This window comes from Ambystoma mexicanum, chromosome 9 (genome assembly GCF_040938575.1).
Source record: "Ambystoma mexicanum isolate Mex_15411 chromosome 9, UKY_AmexF1_1, whole genome shotgun sequence".
Taxonomy (NCBI): domain Eukaryota; kingdom Metazoa; phylum Chordata; class Amphibia; order Caudata; family Ambystomatidae; genus Ambystoma; species Ambystoma mexicanum.
In genome coordinates this window covers 961,027,624-961,041,658 of record NC_090931.1, presented here as the reverse complement: position 1 = coordinate 961,041,658, position 14,035 = coordinate 961,027,624, and the positions used below count along the sequence as shown (strand labels likewise).

At 48.7% G+C, this 14,035-nt stretch overlaps 1 protein-coding gene across 2 annotated transcripts in view; it reads left to right on the top strand.

Moving 5' to 3' along the window:
* METTL5 (methyltransferase 5, N6-adenosine) overlaps positions 1 to 14,035 on the top strand; it is a 500,731-nt gene that overhangs the window by 305,282 nt on the left and 181,414 nt on the right. The gene's annotated exons all lie outside the window — the stretch shown is intronic.

Sequence of the window (14,035 nt, the reverse complement as noted above, 5' to 3'; positions counted from 1 at the left end):
GTGAGGGAGGCTGTTTTGAGGAGGATTTTGTCTTTAGTAGATAGCCAGTTAGTGGATCTCCTAAGGTCTGATATGTGGGCATTTTTAGGGAAGTTTAGGGCGGCTCTCAGGGCATTATTTTGCAATGTTTGAATTTTAGAGGTGATGTAGTAAGACTAAAATCAAGGTGAACCCGCTAACAATGGTTTTATTTCCTTAAGTACCGTTCTGTAATAACCTAATAAAAACCGGAACCATGATAACACTTTGGTTGCGTATTAAATACCAACGCACAGTTTAAAAGGCAACATTGTTATTTTTAATTCGCTGTTTGGAAATACTGGTGTGTTACAGAAAACTCAGTTTCAATATACCATATAAGGTACCCTTCGCAAAAGTCATCCTTTCCTCAAAATGCTTAGGATGTCCTAAATACCTTTATTCCACCCATTGGAAGAAGTTTCCAGTTTGCACAAGAGCCTTTAAAGTAGTAGGTCCCGGATCCCCCTCCGCCCCAGGACTCATCTGAGTGACATACCCAGCACTATGCAAAGAGACCAAGCACCCCAACTGTGCACAAGGACTCTCAATCATCACATCAACCACCCGTACGTGACAGACCTTTGAGGCAAAGCTTTACACATTATCTGTTTCCATTAGTTTTTTACTCATCCACAACAAAGTGACTTGTATGCTTTGAAAATGAGCCTGAAAATGTCCCTGTTTCTGTGGTAAAACATTATTGAATAAATACATAAACTGGTAACATACTTGAACCAGACGGGCAGTCTGCAATCGTTCCATCTGTCTGTGGCACTTGAACATGGACGGAAATTGCGCACTGAGCTGTAAATCGGAATATATTTCTTTCAATAGAGCATTTAGTGGCCTTGCCATCTCTGGGTAGAGACAGCGTTTGCAGGATAGATCATGCTTTTCATGAATGGTCGCACCTCTTGGAGGTAGTGAAGATGATTATTATTAAATGAGAAAAAATAAAGGGCTATGTTATAGGGTGATCAAGGAAAGTAACAGTTCCTGTACTGCACATGATGCATTTTAAGGGTCGGGAAAATATGGTGGTGGATTTTTCCTACATGATGTGACAAAGTCCCTTGTCTGTCCGTCAGATGATGGTTGGGATGGCTAAGGGGGCTAAATAGCCCCTCACACACAACATGATGCTGGGCCAGGGCGGTGTGGGGAAGACCCCCTTGCTAATTGACTTTGACTGGCTGCCTGTTTCCCTCTGAGTCATACAGGGCACCAGGCCCTCCTCACCCAGTCTACCCCAACTCCTTAGTCTCCCCTGACCCCCACACCCTTCCATTCTTGCACTTGTCCTACCAGGGTCCCTCCCCCTGTACTAGCCTGGCGGGGCCGCACCCCTACTGAGCCCGGTCCAGCCACGTCCTTGCACTTAGCATTGGACCCACTCCCATGCACTTCTTGTTACTGCACTTGCACGATCTGAATGACACAAGGCCTAGTAGGACTGTTTTTGTTATTCTTCACCCCTGTCCACCCCCTTTTTTTGTCTTGTGGCACTTTGAAACACCATTTGCTGTATAGGCACATTATAGATATCCAATAAAATAACATTAGGACAGAGGATTGTTACTGTAAATCAGCTGCCCCATGCAAAGCCCTTTTAAGTGGGTCTGATTCACGGCAGCCCATGTTAGAGATTGTGGCACCCTCATGGTGCCTAATTGCACTGAACCCAGTGAGAATCAGTATTAGAAACACTGTGAGGGAGAAAACAAGTAAGAAAGCTCTGCACAGGGCATCTTCAGTGTCCCACTCATTGCCAATGTCAGCCCATAGTACAGTGGGAGGAGTTAGACTGTTCTGCTGTGAATGCACAGAAAAAACTAAACACAAGCTAGCAAACGAGCTGCCACGTTTAACGAAAAGGTAGTAATGCCTACAGCCACAGGGAAGGATAGACGCTCAAGGGCTCGGGAGTCCATCTCAGCAGCTGCCACGTTTCACAACAAGGTAGTAATTCCTACAGGCACATGGAAGGAAGACACACAAGGTCTCGGGAAGCCATCTCAGCAAAGCCCCAATGATCACCTACAACTGAACTGAACCTCACTGGCCAGAGGGAGGGCTTTGTGGGAGGGGCCAGGTTCCAATGAAGGGAGCAGCTGTTCAGTGCATGGTGTGGATTGTTGGAGAGGGATCACATTTGTGGTTGAAGCAGAGAAGCAAGAGGCTGGAGACAAGGGAGGATGGTGTGTAGAGAGATATCAAGAAGAGAGAGGAGGATAGTGTAAAAGGAATCAAGAGGAGGAATGGAGGGAAATTAACAAGTGAGACGTAGTCGGAGCACTGCTGAGCAGCCATGCTAATTGCTGCTTAGATTTGTGGCTCCTCGTCCATCAAAATCCTGATTTGCAAATATCCTTCATAAAAGCACAGAGAAACAAATGTAGATGAAATATCTGTGTCGGAAACCTGTGGCTACAATCCCTTCGATTTTGGGACCGTTCCAGACCAGGGATCGATGTCATTGGAGTTGAGCAGGCGGCGGGTGAAGAAGCCGCAGAACTGGTGTTGCGTATCGGCCTGAAAGGGGCTGGCATGAACGGCAAATGCTGGGTGGAAGCCGAAGGTGAAGCAAATTGGAGGCGAGCGCTGCCTGATGTTGCGGGTCACGTGATGATCTCGGTGCATGGATCCTGACAGGCGATTCGCCTGAATACTCGTGCCGCCAAGGGGAGAGCCGGAGCGGGTGCTGTGTGCACATCGGACCGGCAAGCGGTCGGCCGCCATACTTGTTTCCTGTATGAAGGATCAGTCGGCGTCCATCGAGTGAAGATAGGGTGCTGGTACTGTGACTCACGGGCCGTGTGGTTGCGAGCCCATTGCCCGGATGCAGTGGTGGTGGAGTGAGCGGCCTTGCTGGTGGTGGGACACTGGAACTGTGGTGAAGCTTGCTGGGAAAATTTTAACAACTAACTGCTGTTGGCTTTAGTGAAACAATCGGGGAACTGCCATAGAACCCACAGTGGTGTGACAGCTGAGTTGGGTGCCCCTTCGGTGGACAGGCAATGGGTTATGTGACGATTTCCTCCTGTGTTGGGCCACTATCTGGACAGCAGTGAGTATCGACTACTCACAGTTCAAGAGAAGTGTGGGCCATGTGCACAGAGAAATATTAATTTCATACAAGGGCGAAAAGGACAGAATGAATGGAAGCACAAGAGCCCTCCTGCATCAACAAAGTGAATTCCCAAAGAGGGATGCCAACCCAGTGACGCAAACCCAAATCTAGGAAGGCAACGGGAATAGCGGGAGACTTGGGGAGAGGGGTGGCTACCGTGACTGGCTTAACCATAATTGGCAAGGTGGGAAGAGTGAGAACAACTATAGGACTCTTCTTACTGGTCCCAATAGTACAGAGAATCATGAGAGTGAGAATAACTACGGGACTCTTCATACTCGTCCCAGTAGTATTGAAAACCTTAAGACGAGTGATTCTGACCCATATGTACAATACACAGATCTCGGGGAGAAAATAAGGAAGCAAAGAGACATGAAAAGTGATCTCATAAAGGTGGAATCAATAATAAAGTAATAAAGAGACTGTTAATTGATAAGCACAAGATGCAGGAGAAGATAAGGGTCAATACCCCTCAGGAGAGGAAGTCATGCAAACAAGGAGTGAGAAAGGGCAGGACGTGGAGAAGTCCTATAAGAGAACTAAACAAACTGTGAAGGAAATGTCAAAGTACTATTTGAAGATTCAATATTGAAAATGAACATTTTCATTGGAAAGCTATCTTTCCGTCCCAGGAGAAGGGAATCATTCTCCTGCTCTTTGGTTGTTTAGTATTAGTGGTAGGGTCAGTAAAGGTTAGTTTTGGGACTCCGGACGGAAACTTGTTTTGGACTTTAACACTGTCAACGAGCATCCTAGTTTTAATTGTATTCGGTAGGGCACACCTTATATTAGGGAAAGTGAGGCCCTTTCTTCTTTATTTTCAATAAACACTGTTTAAAATGGTGAACCCTAGTCTGTCTCATCCTTGTGACCCACCACAATGCCCAGACAGTATTCTGATGTACCACTGTTGCTCTCTGTATTGACTACTCACTGACTATGGAGCACAGAACTTGTGCAAGACCTGCACCCTCCTATTACAACTCAGCTTTGATCGACCAGAATTTGGAAGCCCACTCCCACCTCCAAAGCGCATAGAGGACCTGGCAGCAAAGCGTCCCAAAAAGCCACTTGGCAAGCCTGCAAAAGTGGTACATAAGAACATAGTGCTTGGGATTAAGCAGGGTATATAATGTGCTGCCTAACCAGTAACTCTCTCCCTTTCTCCTTTAACTTAGGTTTTCCCCTCTGCCTCTCGATTTTCTCTCTCCGCCCCCATTTTCTTCTGGAATTTGTCCTGTATAAACTCCACATTCTCGAACTCTCTTCTGTAACTTAAAGTATTTTGCTCTGCTACGGGCTGATGTGATAAAATATTTTATATTAGAATGTTTTTTAACAGGAACCTCCCTGAGATATCCGCCTGCAGATACAGGGCATTGTCTGCACCATTCTGCTTGGTGGCCTTCCACAGGACACTATCCATTGAACCCCTGAGCAACAGTTGCAAAAACATCTATTCAGCACTTAAACATCCAGCTTAATGAGCTGGACGAATTGAACAGAGAGAGGATGTTTGAAACTGTCTTAAAAAGTTCATCATTGGATACACAATGTTTGACATTTTCTTTGAAACCCTTTAAAATCTCTGGTAGAAGCAGTAAAACACGTAGCGGGCTTCAAACAATATAAAGCGCTTTTTAAAAATAAGATATGTTCATCAAAGCAATTAACTTGTTTTGGGGATATTTTTTAGGAACGACTTATAATGGAACAGCAATATTTTAACAATTTCTATTGAAACCCTGAAGGATATTAGCTCTCGGGCAACCCAAAAAGGACATCTTTTTCCATGTGCTATGCGGACGATACCCAGCTCATTTTCAGGCTACCCTCGGCCTCCTCCTCTCCTTCCCTCATCTCCGACTGTCTGTCTACTATCAAGGAATGGTGTGCCGCCAATGACCTCTGCCTTAACGCCAGTAAGACTGAGATTCTACTCATCGGCACACCCACTCCCTCCTTCCCTTCAGCTCTCTGGCCGGCCTCCCTTGGCCCCCCTCCTGCCCCTACCTGCAAGGCTAAAAACCTCGGGGTCATCTTCGACTCCACACTCTCCTTCTCTCCTCATATATCTGACGTCTCTAAGAAGTCTCACTACCAACTGCACCTCCTCAGAGGTATTCTTCCCTTCCTCTCCTTCCCCCAGAAGCTCACTGTCTCCCGAGCCCTGGTTCTCTCAAGGCTGGACTACTGTAACAGCCTCTATCTAAATCTGCCTGCCTCCACTCTCCGCCCTCTGCAACTTATCCAGAACAGAACTGCGAGACTTGTCCTTGGCCTCAAGCCCAGGGACCGTATCTCTCCTGGACTGAAATCTCTTCACTGGCTCCCAGTGGCTGCGAGGATTAAGTTCAAAACCCTCTGCATTGTCCACAAGGCCTTCTGGGGCCTGGGGCCTAAATACCTTCAACTCTCTCTTCCTAAATATCTTCCTTCACGAGCCCTTCGCTCATCCGTCTCCAACTCCCTCATGGTCAGCCGCTTCTCGAAGCAACGAGCTGGGGGTAGATCTCTCTCCGCAGCAGGGGCCTCCCTCTGGAACAGCCTTCCTGCCTCCCTGAAACTTGAGGAGAACCATCTCCGGTTCCGGAAGCACCTCAAAACCTTCCTCTTCGCTTCTGCCTTCTCTCTCCCTCTCCCCTGCTAAACCTGCTTAACTCCCCACTGAATTCTGCACTTAACCTGCATCTGGGCCACTCTCAGCGACCTCGGTCCAGGGCCCAGCCACTCTCCACTTGCACTGCCTCCCCTGGCCCCCCCTGCACTGTGGGACTGTCACTGTATCCCTACAGCCCCCTTCCCAGCACTTGCTCTGCACTTACCTCGCCCTTGCCACCAGCTGGCCCTTTTTATTCATTATTTATTTTACGCTACTTACCTTGTACTGCACTTCCCCCCCACCTCCTCCCCTTGCACTTTCTCCTTTTTCCCCTTACCTCGGCACTTGCGCGATCTGAATGACACCTGGCCTAGTAGGATCGTTTGTCTGTCTTTCCCTTGTTTCCCCCCCCCCGCCTCGTCGCGCCTTGAAACACTTGTGTATAGGCGCGTTACAAATACCATATCATATCATATCATATCATATCATGTTTCATACTATATTCATTATGGTATGTTAACATCTAAAAATCAGCGGTGTGCCCTTGCCGCACAGCAACCTGAACCCAAAAATTAAATGGTGAGACAAAAAGGATGATCAATACTGGAGTCAAGGCATGAAATAAATTTAACAGAAAAAAGTCGGCCCCAGCAGCAGCAAGGCAAAGTGGAATCAGATGGCACACTGACAATTGCAGTGCATTGTACCATAATACGCAAGGCTCATTTCCACTTCGACAGTATATGTTTCCATTAATACTGTTTGCAGATTAAGCTTTGACCCCCCTATTGCCTTGTGTTGCAAAAGCAGCACAATAAAACTATATAAAAGAATATTTCAAAGAGCCAAAAAAAAGCCATGGGAAGGCAAATAAAATTGGTGTTGGATAGCAAAGGGTATCAAACATGGCAAAAAACATAGAGCAGTAAACCTTGGCCCTCGCTCGACTGTTCCCCTTGGCCAGATGAAGCTGAACGATGTAATGTCTTAAGGATACCTACTACAAGCTTCAAACTCATACTCTACTGCTTGTCAGACTATTATAATAAGAAATGCAGTGCACATATTGATAAATAAGTTTATTTGAATTCTGTAGTTCTTTAATAGATACAATTTAAAATAAAAGGCCCATTTGTAAACGAGCCTTTGGCAGCATTGGTAGTTGAACGCAGTTCTCATGACTGTTTCTCATTCGAAGGCTCATACTGTATCCGCTTGCCAATCCAGTACCCTATGTGTGAAGCCTGCGGAAGCATAGATGAGCTTTAATACATCCCCCATACATGACCAGGCACTCCGCTCCGGCAAAAGTGTGCGCATGGGCGGTGCATCTTTCGTCTGGTACTTTTGAAATTTTTTTGCATGGGGAGACCGAAAGTGTTCATGTGAAAAGGTTCCACTATGCCGCAATTATGTATTAATTAGCATAATGCAATAAAACGGCCTCTTTCTTAATATTCTTTAATAAAATATTCTTAGTATTTGGTAAAAGTCGTTGAATGTAGTGGTAAGTGACAATACATAACAATCTACACAAGGCTCATTGGCGTTCCGAGCATGTCTGTGTCCGATTATAAGGTTAATGTATTAATCATTTATCCCATTGCCTCTTGTTACAAAAGTAACAAAGTAAAACATACAATAAAAAGCCAATAAAATACCTCATGGGACATGAATGCACAGTTTTGAATCTATTAAATTGTGTAAAATCAGTGTTGCAAGACGAGGGGCTGCGAAGTATGGCGAATAATGTGGTGATTGAAACCTTCAGCCCTCACTCTTTTCCCCCTCGGAATATTGTTTTGCCTGTGACTCTCCTTCATGTTCGGTGGTATGGAACACACCTTATAAACAACAGTGCAAACATCACTTTTGAGGACAATCGTATGCAGGAAATCGCTCAGCTCCTTAAGACTCTTGGAGCACATCAGGAAATTCCCAATAGGTCTTCCACGACCACATAACGCATTTGTTATGCCTCCCTGGATACTACGGTGCAAAGGGACCCAGTGTGTGCACTTCGATTAGGATTTCCTGCTGTCCCATTTCAAACCATTATACACAGCACCCCCTCCTATGTTGAATACTATAAAAATGTGCTTTGGTTTTAGGGCTATCTTCTCCGTGATGGACTGGAGCGTTCACTCACTCGAACCTTCCATACGCGGGTCTTTGCACAGGCGTGCAAATTGTCCATACCGCTTGCACCTGTGGCAGACTACATTCCTTTCAGTGCAAATTGTTTGTCATGTTTTGCGAGTTCCCACAGCAAAGCGTCTGGTACCCTTGTTCATGGCAGCAGGCTGCCTAGGTTTGTTGGGTTTAACCGTACACACTGCTGCTCCTTCTTGTTCGCCTAACTTCAGCTGTCATACATAATTGCCCATAAGCTTATACAGCCAATGGCCCCACAGAGCCCATTTAGTGCAGCTGCATGCTTGTCCCCTGAGGGAACACCTAGGACTAAAGACGCAGACACCAGGGTAACACAGCATTTTATTGGAAGTGTAGTGAGTGTTTTATTTATGTGCTCTGTGTGTGTGCCTATTGGACTAAACCATCCAGCCCACAATGGGGCTGGATGGAATGCTAAAAGAAAAAGATAGGAAGGAACAATATCATAGAACTTCCCTGCCCAGGAATAGGTTGGGCAGGGAGGAGAAAAAATAATCCACGGATGATTTAAAATAAAGACAGTTTAAACAGTTTAAACAAGACAGTTGAAAAGAAAGATAGGAAAACGACTTACCTGGGGGGCTGCCTAGCATCCCCCAAGGGCAAAATATGAATAATTGCACCAGGCGGTGCATGGGGAGCCCCCTGGGACTAATTGAAGGAGGCCGAACTGCCTATGTCAGGGGCAGCTTGGCCACCCCGGATGGATGTCAGGGCAACCGGACAGGCCCAACAGTATCCTGGGACCAGGCAGTGTGCCGGGTGTAGCCTAAATCAATAAAGAGCAGCCCAGACTGGACCACGTGTGAAAGGCTGCCCTGCTTTGCCCCCGATGACCCACCTCGTATGCTAGGTGCAGCCTGGGGTGTTAAGGAGGGAGCGGTAAAGCCTCTTCCACCAAGCAGGGTGGAGCAGTGAAGAAAAAGTCTCGGGTTGGCCTCGCTGGGCAACCCGGGTGAAGATGAGGAGGAAGTCCCGGGCTGCTTCACTGAGTGATCCGGGTGAAGAAAGCCCTCAGGCTGCTCAGCAGAGCAGCCCAGCTGAAGGCAGTAGCCTGCCCCCTGCGTCTTGCGATGCATTGCAGAGGGGGTGGGCCAAAAACCCCATTGAGGTTGCAGCGTGCAGCATTGTGATTGGTGGCATCCCCGTTGCCATGGGGATGCCGCTCAACCCAACATGGCCGCAGGCAATATGGTGGTGAACTTGGCGGAATCCCCAGAAATGTTTGCCGGCTTTGGCATGGTGCAATGGATGCGCGTTCATTCCACAGTTCCATTCAGAGTGAACAGGATCTCCCTGAACAGATAAATGGAATCTGCATCGACTAGACACGGTAGGAAATCAGACACAGAGATGCAGGAGAGCTTACACTTTTTGCATTAAATTATACAAATCCAACAGGATGAATGACACGCCTACCCTCTCTCTTTTTTTTGCATTAAAAGGTCAAGAATATTGAGAAGTTTACCACACAGACTATTGGCAAATGAATATTTTATATCATCTGCCCCTGAAGAATGTTCTACAATAAATAAAGTACAGAACCATGTTGGGCTAGTGGACGGCAATTATTGTGTAGCAGCCCTGCTATCGGTTTTAGAATTTGAGATTTATTGTATTGGAATCTTACATGGAGTATATATGTGGGTTATGTATAGTCTTTTCTTTTTCACATTTTTGTTTAAGTGTGATTGTTGTGATGCATACTTAGAGCATCGTTGGCACACAAGTCACTTGGTGAATGTTTAGTGATGATTGTTTTTCATTTTTCATTTACATGTAGGTTTTTTCTGTGTGTTCAGTGCATTGTGGCGAGCTCTATACAAGTGACATCACACACATCAATTTTGTTCATAGTGATGATGCTCTCTAAAAATTATCAAGTTTGGGGGGTGCTGTTGAGCAGCCAACAAACATGGCTGCTTAGCTTTAAGCTCTGCAACATGGCAGAACATTTCGCCATACTGTGGCAGCTTGCAAAGGTAGCGGGCGCCCCTCTCTCGACAGAACAAGGCCTGATAACCTGTTCAGTGGTTATTATGCAAACTAAATTTCAAGGAACCTGGGATTGGTAACCCTAGGTCTCCTGGGGGCAACCAGACGTGGTCTCCCTCTCACTGTGCTTAGAGAGGCATCAGCTTCACCTCACTGATGATCCCCAACAAGGGTGAAACACGTGTATGGGGTTGCTGGTGGTACTCTCGTTCAGGTTGGAATTGCCATTGCATTTCGGTGCTGGACTGCCCCTGGGCAGGACAAAAACTGATATGCAAATGGATATTTCCCATCTGTGAAAGGCACAGTGAGTAAAAGCAGTGGCTGCGAACTCTCAAGTGGTTAATAACCACTGAACAGGTTATCAGGCCTTGTTCTGTCGAGAGAGGGGCGCCCGCTACCTTTGCAAACATACTGTGGCAGCTACAGACTTCTAAACTGCAAACATCTCTGACTATTCGATCCAAAACCTCTGGGGAATAACTGTCCAGAGTTTCGTTCACGGAGGAGCCCGTCTTGCCGAGCCACCACGACCGACTGATCTGTGCAGTCGCCTTGGAGGGAGAGGGGGGACTACTGAGGCTTGGCTGGGAACACTGTTTAGGTGTGAAAGCACAGCCTAAATTGCCGGAGCCCTACCCGAGCAGAACCTGTGACCTACTCTCACCTCCCCTCCCCTCTGCAAGACATCCTGACATACACCGCCTGGCCGGGGGCCCCACAGCGGCTGTTGAAGACTCTTACGCAGCGGCACTGGACCATCCTGAGCTTCGGACGCTCTAGTGCCACAACCTGGTCCCCTCTTCCCGCTCTGAGGACTTGCCCTGTCACATAACCCCAGATTGACTGAGGTCGCGGGGGTGACTGATATGCGGGACCCACACTGAGCGCACCTCTGGCCGTGAGCCGCTCTCATTTGGCCTGACTCTGAGAATTTGGCCAATACCCCCAGAGCAGGGAGCGGGCACCGCCTGCAGAGACTATTGGACCCGGAGCCGGCTGCCCCCTGCCGGGCGAGGCCACATTGCCGCCTTCTCCTCCACGTCCCCCTCCTCATTGATCATGCGGCGGCCCCCCGCAGCAGACTTGCAGGCCCTCCCACATTGACCCGCTGGAGTGCAGGAACCCCCACACATCAACGTGGGATCTGCGGTCCTGATCACACCAGGACTGCCGGTGTGCCGTGGATTCACGGCCGCTGTCCCACCACCTCCCATCATAGGCTGTTGGGGCCCGAAATCCCGGACCCTGGACAATGGCTACATAGGAGGGGAAGGGCTGGGAGGTCTCCAAGCATGACATCACTGCAGCAACCACTGGAGACTGGAGGTGGCCTTCTTCCCGTGGGCAGTCCTGGGCCACTGATACTTCACGGAGCACTGCCATCCACTGCCCCCCCTGGGACTAGTCACTGTTCCATACCGCTCCTGGACTCCTGAGCACCCAGATACACGTCTCAACACCTGCTGCTGGAGCGGCACAAAGGTGAGGTCTCCTGCCCCCACAGACGTCTCATATCCCAGCCCCTATATACTTTCCCCGCCCTTCCGGACCGCACGTGTGCTGCAGAGGCCTAAGGCCAGTGCCATACCCCATTTCACTCCTTACCTGCCTGCACACGCCTGCCCTCCACAACGGTACCTCCGGTCCGCATAACAGAGGAGCCATAGCTTCCAGGCTACAACTCATTCTATGCTTGAGGAGCCCTTGCAGGGGGGGGGGCTTGCATTGCAGTTGCACATATATCCGCACCTAAAATAAGGCTGCATACCAACCAGACCCACTCCACATAAGCTGCATGCACTTGAATTGGCCCCTCTCAACCCTGCCGCCATACCCGTCGGTGCTGTACCACCCATACCGGCATACAATCTTTGAACTGAAGTCAGCGGAGCTAAAACCTCTGGCGCAGGTAACTAGCTCCTAATGGGATTGGTCCCCTCTGTTGCACCACTTCTTATGACTGCCATACTGGGGTATACCTAACAGATGACCTAAAGAGGAGGAGGGTCAACCCTCCAATCCAGACCGCGCCGGAATCTTCCCCATACGCTGGCAGCATAAAGGTAACCCGGAAGACAACCAACCCTACTGCGCTACTCTGGGAAGGATTCCACCCCTGAAGTAACTCGCTAAAGGGATATCTGCCCATCACCGATCCGCCATGACACGGCCCCTGTTTTACACTATCACCGGAGACCTGGCCAAGGCCCAACACCATGGAGTACTCTCAAACTTTGCGGAACTGACGCCACCCACGGGCAGGCTATCTGACACCCAACTGTAGCTGTCAATCTCTCTGAATACAGGAAATCATTGTCTCCACCCGTGGGGCTCCATATCACCGGCCCCACATCCCAACAACCCTCCCGCACTCATTTTTACCATAGTTGAGATGACCAAGGGAGCCGCCGCAGGGAAAAAGGCTGGCGCAATGGACACGTTTGCGAAAGCATCACCCTGCGATGAGCTGGCCCATCAGCCACAGCCCTCACCAGAAGCCTCATGCTCACCTCCAAATCCCACACTGGCGCCAGACTTCACAGGCTTGATGGAAGCAATGGCTAGGGGATTTGCAGCGGTCCACAACAAAATTGGATGACATTACAGCTAGTGTGGCCTCCCAGCTAGCCCATGAGGGCGCCCGGATAACCGAAGCAGTGGGAAGAATCGGAACCAACAAAGGCAACATTTGCACGGTGCAGGATACAGTGGAAACCCTCTCTAAAGATATGAAACTAGTCAAAAGCAAGTGCAATGACCTTGAATCGCGCTCCCGAAGAAATAACATCCGGATACTGGGGGTTCCGGAGGACTCTCTAACCGGGAACATGGAGCTGGCAGTTGAAAACCTTCTGAAAGATGTGCTGGATCATCCACCGCTCTCCCCATTCTTCGTTGTGGAGCGAGCACACCAAGCCCTCTCACCCAAGCCAAAACCAGGCGATTTCCCCAGACCAATAATTGCAAAGATTTTAAGTTCCTGCAACAGACATGCACTTCTTCGCCTGTCCAGGGACAAGAAGGAACTAAGGCTGGGATCCCAAATCATCAGACTATTCCCTGACTTCTCTATCCCTGTAAAGTTGGAACGCTGCCAATTCATGGGGGTTTAGAAGATGCTCCACCAGAGGAACGTACAATACACAGTGCTATTCCCGGCTCACCTAAAACTACAATTTCGGGGCAAGTTGTACTTTTTTACGGTCCGCAGCAAAGCTGTAAAATTCATTGAAGCACAAATTCCAGTGCCGGTTCCTGCAGGGGCGCCAGCTGAGTGAGCTAATCAACCCTGTCTGTACGAGATAATTGAGCTATGATCCCAGGTGCCTAGTTATGATATATGCAGATAGCAATTTATTGTGAGTCACGGCCCCCTGACACATGTAAACCCCGAACAAGAATGTCCCTTGATATGTGCCGTGCGGCAACAGCGCTCCCCACTTGCAGTTGCTTGCATGGACTATGTTGTGTTTAGCCTTTAACCCCAGTTGGCATAAAGTGCAGGTTCTGGGGAGGAAAGGGAGGGATGCATACACTGCTGGGTTGGGGGGTGCAGTGAGGGTGGGGGGGCGGGAAAGATGGCACTGTGTCCGAACTTGACCCAAGATGCTGCCAGATCGCTGGTTGCGCTCCACTAATGATACACCAGGTGAAAACTAATTAAAACCCGACGACTGGGCCCAGAGGTACACGGGATGCAGACTACGTGTTACGCTCACCTGGCTCCCACAGGGGCGTCGATCGGACCCAGACAGCTGCGACCTCCTCCAACGTGAAGCGTAGTGCAGAGATGACAGACTGGACTGGACCGCCTAATCTCGTCTGCTTGACCCGTAGAAATATTCTCCTTATGTTTGTAAATGATGAGCTCTCCATCCTGCGTGGAATGCAGGGGCGCGTAGATACCAGTTTCTTCACTGGTTTGAGGGCGTTGGAAGAGTTCCGGATGAATATTGACTCCGAGGTTCCAGGCGATAACCCGTAAGTATAAAGTTCAAAAAGTTCAATATGTCCGATGTTCACTCTTGTACATTCCTTTCTTGTGTTGCAGCTGGGTCCAAGGGAAGATTTTCTTGTGGCAGCTGATGGTGTTGAGGTAAGAGTCTGTA